Source organism: Excalfactoria chinensis, chromosome 2 (assembly GCF_039878825.1).
Source record: "Excalfactoria chinensis isolate bCotChi1 chromosome 2, bCotChi1.hap2, whole genome shotgun sequence".
In the NCBI taxonomy this organism is placed as follows: domain Eukaryota; kingdom Metazoa; phylum Chordata; class Aves; order Galliformes; family Phasianidae; genus Excalfactoria; species Excalfactoria chinensis.
In genome coordinates, this window is record NC_092826.1 from 127,844,091 (window position 1) to 127,859,270 (window position 15,180).

Below are 15,180 nucleotides of genomic sequence, written 5' to 3' on the forward strand. Positions count from 1 at the left end.
TGAACTTATTCAGGCACATCTTGCAGGTCTGTTCAATCTACTTGTCACATGCTCAGTTTAGTCCATGCTAATGAAAAGCTCTCTGTCCCCTGTACGTCTGAATTAATTTGTTTGGGCACTTGCTAGGGCCTAAAGGGAAACTGTGCCCACTTCCAACTCTGACTTTTCTGAGACTTGCTTAAAGTGACACAGCTGGGCTCTCCATGCACTGTTTGAAGGAAATAACAAACCTCTTCATTTAACCCACTCACACTTTGAAGCTACTTTGTCATCCACTGTCAGTGCAGACAGGATTGAAGGCAGTGACTCCTGTCTTCGATGTATGTTGCATACTCTGCAAAGCCCAGGCCCTTTATTGAGATAATACGATAAACAGAAACTCGGTGAGGAGTGAGGTAGCATATAGCTGACAAAGGGGTACAGAATTTTCCACGATGGGCTTATTTTTTATGTTTTATTTTGTCACTTTGATTAGCTTCTAGAGGATCCAAATTTCTGGCTCTTCCTAAAGCAGTTTGAGCGCTGGGAGTTAGTAATGCTCTTCTCTCTGCCTTGAGCAAGAAGAACCAATGTCTGTGCTAGATGTTGCTCCCGCTATTACAGGAGGCAATGTGCAGGCTGAAAGAGCTCCCAGCAGATAACAGATTCAGACTTCGTGCACAGGGCACATCATCTCCTTCGGAATCCTGGAGTTCCTGCACTGTACTGGAGTAATTTAACTCTTTGTTTTGGAAAGACTGGGGAGATGTTAATAATACACAGTTAAAAATACATCTGTTGTTTATGTATCCTTACGTACTTGTGTGCTGCTGCTTTGCACCGTGAAGTGAACCATAAAGATAATGCTGCTCATCTGCCCTCCCCCAGATCCAAAGGGTGTCTCCTTTCAGCTCAGTGCCACTGCACCGAGTGCTCGGGGTCGCAGGATTCTGGCAGCCCTTGGGGTGCTTTTCATGGTTCTCTTGATTTACATTGTTAGCAAGAACTCATTTTGGAAGCTCCCACGTATTGAAGAGTTCTGAAATTATAGTCCTGAGCTTCTTGGTGGGAAAATGCTTCAAAATGCTAGAAAGGAAACACTGTAATATAAGGGTTTAGCAGTGACTTGTAGTGCTTTGCAGTTGTGTTTAAGTTACGATAAAAATATGCAAGCAATTCAGTACCTTAATCTGGACCATGGATAGCACGCCATGAAGTTTTATCTGCTTATTTTTACCCAACTTTTAAGCTGAGCCGACTGTTCTTGCAACCGTTTGCTTATGTCAGACTGTATGTTTGCATTACGAGTTGGGGCTGATTTAAAAAAAAGTACTGGCAGTAAATGCTCAAGATGTTTTTAACACAGCAAAACCTTTTCTCCTTAAGAGAACTGTGAAAATCAGTGCTTGTTTGTTTCTGTTTTTATGAAACTCGTTTTATTCTGTCGCATTTGTCCCTGCAGCATTTAATTTCTTGTAGGAGCGGGACTTTAAAAGTTGTGGATGGGGGGAATAAAAAGGAAAGCTGCAGGACAGAGCTGACAGTATAATTGGATTTGAAGCAGCTACAGGCTGGGACTGTTGCAACAGCTGATTTGATCCTTCTGAGTTTCAAGAGCTATTTATGGTAGATTAGCTGTATCAAAGCTCTACTGTTCCAACCATAAAAGGCCGGTCCTATGCGAAGTTGCCACACTGCATTTGGCTTAGTCCTCCGAGGTTGGAGAGCCTATAGCTTTTTATGTGGATAAATCCAGTGATGGATGGAAGTACTAAAGGCAGATCGAGGAGTAACATTGTCGAGGACTTCAGATGGCAGCGAACTCTTAAAAGGAGATTTTCACTAATAAATTTTTTGTTCTGATGTTTGGAATCGGCGCTTGGAATATAGCTCCTGCGTGTGCCCTGCATTTGGTGAACGCATGCTTTTAGGAAAGCGTTGTTCTAAATTTATCTGACTTATCTGAATCATCTTGACTGCACATGTACTCGCCAGCCTTGCATGTTGATATCTGGTAACTTTGTGAAGTCACTTTTCCGTTTTCTTAGCGGTGAGCATTAGTCCTTTGGAAAGGAACCTTAGCTGAAGGGAGAAACTTCTCTAAAACAAGAATCATGAAATTCTTGGCTCACGAGCGCTGCAGGAGTTATCAGTAAGTATTTTGGGAAGGCTGACCCCTTCTGCTGCGTCTGTACCTTCTTTCTTTCCTCCTTTGCAAAAGGGCAGGCAAGTGGGTTTTTGCAGGATTCTGAAGTAAGTCGTATGTCCTTCGCAGAGCGTGCGTGTGGCCGCGTGGGCCAGTTGTCTGAGGCTTCATCAGGTTGAAATGCAAGTGGGTTTATTCCAGCCTGTGCATGCCACTCATTCAGCCCTCCTTAAGGCATTTTGTGTTTTTATTCTTGTGGTTTTGTTTGGAGGATGAGTTCATTCTGCTATGAATGGAAGGTCCCATTGCTGGTTGGTTCGTGTGTGAGGTGAATCTTTTTTAGTTTTAATGCATTAACCTTAGGCACAGCTACAAGCAGCTCTAAGAACTCTCATAAAAACAACATTTTTCAGTAGCTATCTTGTCCTGTCCGAGGGATTCTGTAAACACAGTGGATCCTGTTGCGTTAGGTAACTGTTGTGTGTTGACACCTGGAGTATTCTGAAGAAAGCTTCCTCCAACTTTCCATTCCCTTATTTTTAAACGTTACTAGGACACAACAGGTGAAAGTTACTGGCACTGCCTTTCTATCCACTCGTGCTGCAGATCAGCTGCTAACGGGGAGCACAGTGAGGGCTGGGGGGAAGAGGAGGTTCCTCACTTTGAGGGTGTTCCAGGTGTTGTATTTTGGTCTCCATAAATGTAACAAGTTTCTCTTTACCATGGAAATAAGTTTTAAACATAGCTCTACTCACTGCCCGTTTCCCTTTCAGGAGCTAGCAATTCAGGGCCATCTTCCATTTTCTTTGGATTGTGAATCTGCATTTGTCTGTCAGATGGCTTTAAAATTTTTGTTCTGAACTGTATGAAAATGTTTTAGCCCAGAGAATACCAGAAGACAAAATGTGTTGAAATGTTTGAGAAGTACTTTTAGCAGTTTAGTGCAAGGATTATTTATTTAGAAAAAATAGATGCATATTTTTAACTTTTCTTACATGAGCCTTGGCAGATACCCATTTAAATACTCACCTCTATTTGTAGGTTTTATAGATTGCAGGCAATGGGGAAAAAAAAGAATATTCTGATTATCTGTTAATTTTTCTCCGGGATTAACAAATATATAATTTACCTTTTACATTGCTTCCAGTTAAATTAGTATTTTTAGTAAGTACCCTTTTGTAGAGATGACTTCATTTTGCTGCTTGCATTTTAAAAAGCAAGTTAGCGTAACTTCATCATTTTAGCATGCCAAAGTTGTGCTGCTCTAAGTGTGCTAGAAAGTGTCGGTGCCTTATAAGCCTTAAACAGGCTGCAAAGACAGCAGACATGAAAGTTGGCTACCCCTTGGTCTGCACAAGAGCACAAGTCTCTAACTTGGGTTTCAGCCTGAAGAGCACCAAGGGTGTAGTTCAGGAACTGATGAGAAGTAATAATATCAGCTTCTCTTTGTGCAGCAGATGTTTAAACTGCTGGAACAGGTAAACATTTCTTCCTTGGTGTCTATCTCAGAGGAGATTAGTTAGTCAATTTAAACATTAATTCTACCTCTTCCAATGCTGTTTTATCTTGGTTGTATTACTAAATGACATTCCTGGCAGAAGTTGTCAATGTGAAAGAGATTTTCAGATCTCTAAGGGCTCATTCTGAAGGACTACAGCTTTGTATTTGACATTTCTTTGCCAAATTCCTTGTACTTGATAGTGTCAGTGGGATGGAGGTAGTGGGGGGCAGGCAAGGAGCTCTAATCCAGTAGTTCCATCTTGCCTTTTGTACACAGAAGAGAGATTACAGTATAAACATAATCTGTATGTAGAGCCCAGAGTGGGGGAGGAAAAGTGAAACTGTGGTTTACGCATTTCTTCTTCACAATGAGTCCAAGCAGAATTGGGGGTGGTGGAGCTGAGCCATTGGTGACAAAGACATTTCCAGAGGCTGGAGGAGCCTACTGCTGGTTCCCTGTGTGGCCATGTGTGCTACCATGCATACATCATAACACTCTCTGAAGTGAGGTTTTTGTCTTTTTTTGGAGTTACGCTGATGAAGTGGTTTGAGAGTTTTTTATAGTCTTAGTACATATGTTTAAGCAAACCACTCTATAGTGTGTAGAATTTGGTATGTTTGTACAAAACGTGTGCAACGTTGTCATTTTCCTTGCTTACAATGGATTGACAAGACATGCTGTTATGTGTGGAGCCTTTCGTATCATGGGCATAAGTGAAAACTGCACGAGCTCATTTAGTTTAAATTGCCATTGCTAGAACCAGTTTGTTGGTTCTTGTACGTAGCAGTTTCATTACAACTTCCAAAAAGCCAAAGCTGTGAAACAGTTTGCAGGATCAGGGTGGCCTGAGATTGTTCACTTGTCAAAGGCTCTGCTGTTTCTTCCAGAAGACGTAGGCTTCTGTTTCTCCACACAGAAACCTCCATTTGACACTGTGGAGGGAAGCGCTATTCTGTCAAGGGAAACAGAAGGCAAAACTTTCTCCCCTTATGAATTTACTGTTTTTACTACTTTCCCTGCTAGCTGATTTAGAGTTAATTGACACACTGGAAGGTATCTGGTTTTTAAAGAGCAAAGTATGTCCTAGTTGGAATCTGCCTTAAGCAGATAAGAAAATGTTGGGTAACTGATGGTAAAAAATGCTTATGATGTCACTTGCCACAAAAACAGTTCAGGCTACATCTGCAGATGCAAGTAATGGAATGAAGAGCCAGGCAGACCAGTGATGCTGGTGCCTGCTAAAGTAGAGGAGGAGCCGAGTCTTCATTGAGCTTCTTGCTGTCCTCTGCATTTCAAGTGAGGCATCCAGCCAGAGATCTCACAGCAATATTAGGACAAACAGGATATTGGTGTTGTGGAGAGCGTGGTTAGTTAGGTTCTTTGAAGCAGCAGCATAGAATTAGTTGTTTTGAAGTATCTCAGAGGTCAACAGAAGAGCTTTGACCATAAACTCATGCGTAGCATTCTGGGTGCCAGATAAAGAGAGAGAAGCATTCAACTAAGAATTCCGATAACTTAATAGTTGTGAAGTTTAGAAAGCTCACATGTATGTAAGTGGTTGGAATTTCTGTTCTCATCGGTCATTAGACAAAGTCACAGTGCTTTATGTGTAAAGGTCCCGTTTAGGTGGGCAAAGGAAAAAGGATCCATCCTGGCACTCAGAGTCATGAAGGCTTAGTTTTTCCAGTGTTAATCATGTTCTGGGATATTAGGATTATGTATATATGCTGAATATAATGATGCATAATGGTTGAGTCAAAGGTGAAAACAGAGCATCAGGTTGCCCAGCACCCTTCAGTCCAACATTCTGTTCTCTGAGCAAGTCATGTGTCAAATGTTAACTAGGAGAGCTGATAGTGATTGCTAATTGTGGAAAAACATAAAATAGTCAATAAGGCTTTCTGTGCTCATCTCAGCTGCCCTGCTTGAAGCAAAGGAGCTCAAGAGTTGCCTTGCAGTTCATGTTCTTGTAGACTCATGCTTAGGGCTATCTCTTGCAGTGGAGGTTCAGATTTCTGGCTCATAAGTTTCAAATTCAGGTCTCCCTATTTACTGTGGAGATTCCTGGACGGTTTGAACACCATTTGGTGAAGCCAGCAACATTCTTTCCTACTGTCAGCTGAGTTAATAAAAGCAACCATGGTTGCTGCCCACGTATGTTAGGTATATTCAAGCACACCTACGGGGTCATGTCCCTGCCAATGTTTAAGGCTAGGCATAAAAGGTGGTTGTTTTTTTTCTGACTGCTTTAGGCAGCTTTTGGTTTGGATTTGCAAATGAGAATGGTGGAAATGGCAGCCTTGCTTTAAAATACTGTTTTAGGAATCCACCCAGGTTGTTGCCACTCCCCATATTGCTCCTGATCTGTTCTCTCCATCTGCCGCTGTTCACCATCTGGCTGCACAGTGCTGTGTGAGTGTTGTGTTGTTGTTCTAATACTCTTAGTCTTACTCTATATCCTTAATATTCTTATGCCAAAAAGAGCTTCTCTCTCATTTTAAGTCTCATTTAAGCCTGTTGCTGTTCCTTCTAGCTCCGTGTTCATGTTACCCTGCTGTCTCCTTGCTTCTGCCTTGCCGCTCTGAAAAAGCATCATGGGGAGTAAGGTCTGAACAGTCTTCCGCTTAATGTTAGCCACCTCTGTGCCTTTCGTGTGAGGTTTAAACACATTTTTGTCTGAATTGCAGAGGCTTACATGCTACCTATGCTCATTTCTTTAGACTTAATTAAATGAAGTGTTAGTAAAGCGAGGGCGTAATTTTGAAGCAGCAGTGAGAAATGGATTTGATATCTTGGGAGCTTCACAACTTCATTGAAGCCAGCACAGAAGTTGCTAGTTTGCACTGAAGCGCTAAATGGATGTGTATTCCTGAGTTAAACATGGGGCCAGTAGTTGCATAGACTTCTATGACTGACTTGCAATTGTCTGTGATTTGTGACTGTATGCAGACAATGGTACGTCATGACAGCATGGATCTGTGAAAGTAAATGCCAGGAAAGAAAGTGATTCTGTGCACATTCCTCTAAGCAGATACTAGGGATAGAGCAAGCACTGCTAGGCTTGGTTTCTCTGGCTTGTCTTCCAAGCTCAGCAAGCAGCCTGTCACAGTGGGCCACCTGGTCACTGTTCAAAACTTAAGGGAGATGGAGAGAGAGCAGTGAGAACAGAGTTTGAGTGTGACTGAGAATAGTGGACCAGGCTTTGAGGCTGAAACCTAGGGATGATTCCAAGGAGAACCAAGAGAACTACTTAAAGAGAAGCTCTCACATGCTTTTGTTTTTACTGTCTTGATTGGATAAATGGGCTGGTTTAAACAGGATCTTTGGGTTGCCTCTCTGCTGGAAGCAGACAGGGTTGATATGCTGGGATAATAGTCTAAGATTTAATCTGAGTATTGTACCATGAGATTACACCCTAGGAGGTGTAAGTGGCTGTTGCTTGACATGACTTCACTCATGTGTCATGTACCTGACAGTGTTCAGCATCTTGGGATGCTTTACTTTATTCAGTGGCTATTGAAGTGCAACCTGAAGAAAGCAACAGGTAGCTCAAGTTTAATTGGCTCCAGGTTGATTAACACTCCTGAATTGCTTCTCTCTTGCAGCATGCAACGATTGGTTCAATTACAAAGTAGTTTTCTGGTGTTTGTGTTGCTTCTGCAAACATAGATTTCTTTTTCCTTTTTCATTTTTCATTTTAATTTTAATTTTTATTTATTTTATTTTTTTTATTTATTTTTTTCTGAACAAAAGATTGCTATTGGCAGAGGAGCAAAACTTTTGAATGGCCCTTGCGCATTATGAGACTGGTAGGCTGAAGTTTGGACATGACAGGCAGTGCTTCTGCCTGCACAGTGATGCTCTGCTGCACCATGCTGTGCAGGCACGTGGCTCTTCTGACACAGAGGAGTCTTCTGTAAGTTCCCTGGGGTTATAAGTACAATACAGTAAGGCACAATGCAGTTGGCTGTATTGTTCCTATGGCCACCAGGCTGTACTGCCTGGGTGGTCCAGTAAGGCAGACAAGCTGTAAGCACTAGGAAGTATTTACATAACGCAGGACCCTAACCCTGGCCAATGTAGTTCTATGTCGTATAAGAGAATTGGTTGCCAAAAAAACCCTGGGCATCCAGCTTTGCCCTGCCTATCTTTTTTTTCCATGTAGCTTAAGTTCCTTCCTACAACCAGCTGCCAAGTGGTGTAGCTTTTCAGCTTTAAGGGCTGACAGCAACCCAAATGAGGTTTTGTTGTGGGCTAAGGATTTAGCTTGCAAGTCCATAAAAATAAACAAGGGAAGAGCAGAGCAATCTTGTTTTTTTATTGTTGGGTTTTTTTTTCTTCCTTCTAGATTTCTTAAAAAAGCAAAAATCTAACTCAAGGATTCTTGAAATGTTTTATTGTAACTGGTTGTTGTTGTTTAAAAACAGTGATAACAACATTTTGCTTCTCAAGGAGATCTCTTAGAAGCAAAAGCTTCCCCTTCCCCCTCCACCACAAAGGATCTATCGGTGTTCCCTGTTGGGACAAACAAGCTGCTGGTGACTGACAACAGGGCTTTGTGTTCTGCAGACATGGCTTAAATTATTCCCTCCCCAAAGAGCTCTCAGAATAAAAACAAAAATTTGGCCAGATAGCCCAGTTTCTCTGCAGAAGCAACCAGAAATAGTGTAGCTGAATCACAGTGGTGCTGTGCCTGCTGTACTCTGGCCAGTGCAGGGACTGCCTGTAGTCTTGGAGCTTTTCACCAGGTTTTGGGAAGAATTTACAGCTCTGTTCCTACTCCCAAAGCTATGGCCTAGGAGCTAGGAAGCATCAAGTGAAAAATCTCAAGTGATGCTCTGTAAATCATATTATTCATGCTACTTCTAAGTTTCTGGACTGGCCAATAGGCCATTGTATCAGTTGCAATTTTAGCCTTTCCCTTTTTAAAACCAGATCATGATTACATCCCTCAAGACTTTCTGACCTTTCTTCTCGACTGTCTTTGAGTAGCTGGTCTCTGATTTCCCCTTCCTTCCCCTCCAAGGACTGTACCCTTTTATTACTTAAGTTATTTTTTATCTGTGTTTCTGACCCTCTTTTCCCTTGCTAGCCTTCAATGGCCTGCAGGTTTCATTTGGAGCCACTTTTACATACTGCATTTGCTGTATGGTACTAATGGAAGGGACTCTTTGAAACAGAGATCTTTCCATTGCTTTTTAAATATTTGGAGCAGAAACACAAACAAAGCAGAAACTTTGAATGCTTGCTTATGACAAATCAAAACCTTTCATGAACTTGTTCTGCAGTGGTGACAGTGAGGGGAAAACCACATAATTGCATAAATTGTTCTAAGGTAAGGTTTGCAGTGCCTTCAGAAAGATCTCTTTAAATTCATTTTGCTAGGGAAAGGCAAAAGTAGTTCTGAGACTCTCAAGCTGCTCCTTTGCTGACAAAGGAGAAGTGCAACTGAGGAATAGATGAGAGAAATGACGAATACCACTTGGCTGTCTGGTTTTGCTTACCAGTTTGCATGAGTATTATCAGAAAGCTTCTAAATAATTGAGTGAAAATACACCTGACTTAAATATATTTAACATAGCCTTAAATTCCACATTCCTTTTTAAATGATGCTCTAAACATTTGTTGTATGATTCAAATCCAGAAGAGCTTTTGATAAACCTGCTCTGTGAGCTTCCACTGATCTCTCAGGACAAGGAGCTGCTTTGCATCTGGGGATGGCTGAGTCACACATCTGTGAAATGCAATAATATCCAAGTCAGTGGTTTTACACTGCAGCACTGCCACAGTTCTGAGGGAGGGAAACAAAAAGAAGAGCAATTATCAAGCAAATGATGTATTTCAGAACATAAGAAGTGTTTATGTCTCTCGGTAATGGAACGATGTGTCACAAACTTTATTTAGCTGTTTGCAGTATGCCAGTTTCATCTGACTTTAAGCATTTGCTGAAGCAAGCTGACTGCATAAAACAGTTGTCTCTCCCAAACTCATAAAGCCCTTGTTGGACTTTGGGAGTCCATGGCTGCTCTTACACAGCAGCAGACTTTGAAAGACTGGCTGCTGCGTGCCTGGCTTCTCATTCCAGTGGAATGTGGGAGGAGAGGAACAGGAGGAGATAAAGGAGGAGCACGGTTTAAAGGCTAGAACCGATGAGGCCTGTGAAGAAGCATCATGTCCGGTGGGGGATTAAAAGTCATCCTTAGCAGGAGCACTCCGACGTTTGCTTTGCCTGTTAATCTCTATGAAATGACCTTGATGGTTGGACCAACTGCAGGCTTGATGCACTTTCTGACAGCATGAAATTGGTTTGTAATAAATACACAAAGGAAGCAGCAGGAATAATGGAATCTATTTGGGAACTGACATGCCATTGGGTTTTCATAAATCCCTGGAAGTGTAATGCTGGCAAATGAATATTCATAAACCAGGTTATTAAAGTTTTAAGAGAACCTTGAGGGGGTGATGATGTCAGACTCCAGAGTTAATTATAGAGATGGTAAAATTCTTGGCTAAGTAGGCTGAACACGGCAGTTTTTACACCGTATGGCAATCAGAGGGAGCCACAGCCTTGGATGTAGGTTCCAAATCTCTTAATGTATTCCCTGAGCTAAAGGTCTACTGCTTTAGAGAAGAAGTATTTACATCTAGCTACTGTGTAAATAAATCATCTTCAAGTAGTTCAGCAGCTGATTGTGTCTTTTGTTGCTGAGTTGGTCTTGATTTCTGGCTTGCTTGCTATGAAGTACCCTGCTGGGCAGGGAAGCATGGAGTGGCTCTCTCAAAAATGGCCATTTTTTGTTAGATGCAGTGTTTTATCTGGAGCATGCACTGGACTTATTACAGGGGATACTAATCCTGCAGTAACTCACTTACAAGGATTGTTGCTTTAAGAGATTCTATGCCTCCCTGAAAGGGCTGTGAAAAATACCTTGTTTCTGTTTTGTATGTTATCAGTAGTTTATTTTGCTTTCAGAATTGCTGGGGGATGGAGAGACCTACAGAGATCATAGTTCTAGTCTCGCTTGGCTGAAACAATGTGAAAGATCTCTTGCTATTGTTGATGGTCTGTGTGCTCTTACTACTCCTATTGCATTTCCCCATCATATTGGTTGAAACTTTAGAAATGCTGAAGTAAATCCTATTTGATCCTACAGTGGTGTGATGGGCAAAAGTGTCGAACTACTTGGAATCAGGGTAGTCAGATCTTGAATTTCAGGATCTTCCTGAAATTAATGCCACTGTTCTGCCTAAAGTAAAATACAATTTTCCTTTCATAAATAGAGGGAATGCTATGAAAGAACATGCTGTTGTGCTTCTTGAATCAAGATCTGTGACATGAGAACCTTTTATCAGCACAGCTGGTAGGAGGAAGAGGAGCAGAAATAATACTTAAATTTTATTTTATTTTATTTTTTTATATGTTGTAAAGCTACAATCTAAACCGAACTTAACTAGTAATTTGTTTGGGTCAAAGCATTGGAACAGCTGACCATTCCCTGCCTTCTGCCAGAGCAAGGAACTGCAAACACTGTAAACATAGATGAAGCACTTTGTAAATGCCAGCAAAAAGTCTGAGAACAAATGCACATCTAAAAACATGCTAAATAGGATGTGGAATGTTTGGGAGGACTTAGGAAATCGTTCTGACTTGTTTTGAAGCTGAAATCTTACTTAAGAGGAAACCCTCCAGCAGTGAGCAAGTCTAAGAGAGATGCCATTGTAGCCATAAAGTTGCAAGAAGCCTCAAATTTTGAAATATCCTGTATGAGAAATAATGCTCATGAGAGTGCTTGCAAACTGGGGGAGTGCAAAAGGAAATCACTGTGCCTACTGAGACTTGCTTCAGTTTTGAGAGAAGGAACATCACTTTTTACCTCTGCCTTCTACAGCCCTCGCTGTGGGATGACTACAGAGGCAATGTCTGCCTTTTTGTTACAACAGTCTTCAGAATCTTCTGCAAGGAGAAATTATTTACCACATATGTAATTTTGCAGTTTGCATGACTAAATCAGCATGAATCCTTCCATGCTTCTTCTTCAGCTCTGGTCCCATGCTGAAAAGTGAGTAACAGAGATGGTCTTTCTTCCTGTCCACCTCCTCCTGCTTTACTTTGCAAGACACTTCATGGCCTCCCTTTGTGAAATCAGGAAAAATAAAAGTACACGTTTGCAAGATGCATTTCATGATGGGAAACAAACTTCAAGGCTCTTCTGGGTGAGCCTTGAAAAATGTAACTTGCAGGCAGGCAAAACACTGCTGATTGCGTCTGTGCAGTTGGGAGGAGGAACTGAACAGGTGCCAAACCATCAGCACAAGGCTGTCCCCTGGGAAGAAAAGCTGTTTGTTTTAAGTCCAGGCTTTTCCTTAGCAAATTAAGTTTTTAAGTAGGTATTTCCTCTTCGTTCTACCACAGGCTCATTGTTGTGTTGCTGTTGTACTTGGTTTTCTTAGCTGAAATGTTTGGGCTTTTCAGATGGGGATCTGGCATTTTTAGGAAGATGTGAACCATGTCTAGCTGAAGAGATTCTTTGGCTGCCCTCCTGAGGTGAACAGTACCCACAGGCACAGGGACATCAGGTCCAATGTCTGCCAAGGGATGCATGCAAGTGGTTTCTTGGGATGTTGTGCCTGTCATGGCAAGCAGGTGTTTCTGTGGACACAGTGGTCTAGAAATGTGGGAAGCAGGAGACTGGCTTGGTGGTGGTGACCCACCCAGCACAAGTAGATAGCAATGTCAGAGGGGATAATCTGTCATCAGCTCAATAATGCTGAGCCAGTGCTCCAGGAGCAGCATGGGGGGATAATCCAAGCTGAAGACAACAGAACGAGAGCTTTGACTTCAGGAAAAAAGTTCATTTTCTGTGAAAGTTGAAAGTGCATTTAAATAGATATATCTCCTAGCTCTCTTTTTCTTCAGTGCCTTTTTAACACTTTTATTTATCTATTTTTAAAAGATTCCTGTGTATGACCTTGGCAGCATCTGAGAGGGAGGAGATGGAGGCTGAGGGGAACCTGAATGAAACATGATTGTGTTTCTTTCCAAAAAATAAAAATTGTTGAAGAGATGATAAGCCTCCTAGCTGAGAGCAATCCTTGGTATGAGAGAAAGTAGGGTGAAGAAAGGACATTCAGATGGATCCAGATGTCAGGTGAGCATCAAAGGTGAACAGCTATGAATTCTCAGGGTCTCCAGTTGTCACTTGGGCTCCTTTGCTGCCCATGTCCCTGTGACTCATGGCAGACAGTGGTGTAAGGAAGATGGCTGGCCTTGAGTTCTAGTTCTGGCTGGCCCACTTTGATGAAAATAAACAGCAGGTGTGTAAAAATGGTTTCTCTTCTCCATCTGTGGGAAAGAAAGGGGGATGTGATCCCAGGGAATCGTCTTGCAGGAGTTACAGTGAGTGCAATGCCAACATGTGAGCTGATTCCTACATTTTGGTACATTGATGGTACCCACTTTGAAGCTGGGATGAGAGGTAATGGACTTAAGTAGCAGTAGGAGAGGCTCATGTCAGGTGTTAGCAAAAACATCTCAGAAAGTGGTGATGCATTGGCACAGGCTGAGCTGGGAGGAGATGGAGTCACTGTCTGGGGAGGTGTTTGGGTACCGTGGAGATGTGGCACCAAGGGACATAGTTAGTGGGCATGGTGGTGGGTTCTGATCAGATGATCTTAGTGGTCTTTTCCAAACTTAATGATTCGATTCTCAGTCATTTGGCAGCATTTCAGTTAGCTGCCCAACTCTCATTTACAATCAGTGCTGCTTATGCTGCACATTTACTGGACTAAGTGTCTCTTATTTGCTCTCAGGAGCAAATATTGTTGCATTACTGAAGGTAGCACTGTGATACAGGAAACAAGCATCTTGAAGAGTATAGCTGTGTGAGCTTAAAGCTTGTAGGATTTTTAAGGAGTACTGGCCTCTGCCGACAAGCAGAGACTGCAATTCTTCTCTTTCCTTAATGATTAATAAGCAATTACAAGGGGTTTCTGTTTGATTGTTTTTTCAGACTATAAACTCTGCATTGTTTGTGTGCAGGGATGTTTAGAGCAGCTTGTGGCTGCATTGACTGAGCAGAGCTGCCACTCAGTTTGCCCAGTTGTTGTGAGCTCTCCGGGCACCGTGTCTGAAGAAGCCCGGCCCTGCGAGCTCCGGCATTGTTTCCAAATAAAGGCATGTCTGAGTGGGAGCTGAGCCTCCAGCTGCCGGACCTTGGGGGAAAAAAAGAGCCTTTCCCCACGGACTGAAAAGAGATGATTTATCTGCAGCAAAACGTTCCTTCCCCAGCCCCCTTCCCTTTCTCAAACGAAACAAGAAAGTTGCTTTTAAATTAAAATCATGCAAACTGGTTATATGCTGGTGTTCTGTGGCAAAGAGTTGAAGAGCCTCACCATCAGCCCTGGAATCACCCCAGACTGACTGCAGTCTGCAATCAGTATGTTTGTTTTAAATATTTACAGCAATTTGGACAGGAAATATTTCTGTTGAAAGGAATATTTTGAAAGTTATTTATTAAGTGAGCCTTTGCTTGTGTATATACCCTCATCTGTGTGATGAGTGGAGAATATGAACAAGTACCTTTGTAATGCGAGGCAGTGGTTTGAGTGACTTGTTTTTAACTAAGTCGGAAGGTTTAGAATTAGGGTTTAATGTAAGTTTGCAGTGGCAAGATAGTGTTTTTGCTGTATGATCTAAGGACATAGCTCACACAGGAATAGGTAATTTATTAGACCAGCTGGTACAGGGGGGGGAGGAAAATGAGACAAGCTTTCAGGCACACCAGCACTTCATCAGTCTGAAATAGAAGCAGCAGATTTCAAGGTTAAACAGAAGTTATGAAAAACTATTCAGTTCAATCAGATATGTGTTGAAGTGTTGGAGAGGAGCTTGCTGGTATGGTGTTCCTGCAGCAGAGGGGGAGGAGGAGAAAGTAATCGATTAAACAGGGAAAGTAATAAGGAGTTCACAGGCTGGGAAGGTTATCAACCTGTTACCCAGTGAGCCCCTGGCTGTTCTAGGTGTCAAGTAGTTCTCTGACTTCTCTTTGAAAGGTTTTATTTTTATAGTTTTTCTTTGAGCACCGAGATTTCAAGATCAGATTCGTTTGCACACAAATAGAATCAGCTTTATTTAAAGGAACTTAATCGGGCAAATGCAGCTTCAGGCATTCTTTGTCAGCTGGCTTCCATCCTGAGCCTGTGGTGTTAGCTTACAAAGCTACCTGCAGTCAGTGGCAAGTGAAAGTGAAATAGTAAAAAGAAAAAACCCGCTGTTTCTCTTTATTTAAAAAAGCCCTTATTAGTTACTTCTGAAATCAGATAAAATCTACTCTAACAAAAACTGGGAGTGGATTCTTTTTAGTTTTTTCCTTTTTTTTTTTTTTTTTTCTTTTTCTTTTCCTTAGCAGGAACAAAATTCAGAGTGAAGAAACAATTTCAAGGCTTTGCAGAGTGAATTATGCTTTACCTGAGCTGCTAGCAGAGTTGGAAATAGGCTTTTTTGGGCTTTGAATTAGGCTGTTTTATCAAGGTGGTGGTTTCAGCACACATCTGA

At 41.9% G+C, this 15,180-nt stretch overlaps 1 protein-coding gene across 9 annotated transcripts in view; it reads left to right on the forward strand.

The window, feature by feature from the left end:
• The window catches only part of SVIL (supervillin), a 133,724-nt gene that overhangs the window by 31,824 nt on the left and 86,720 nt on the right, over window positions 1-15,180 (forward strand). The gene's annotated exons all lie outside the window — the stretch shown is intronic.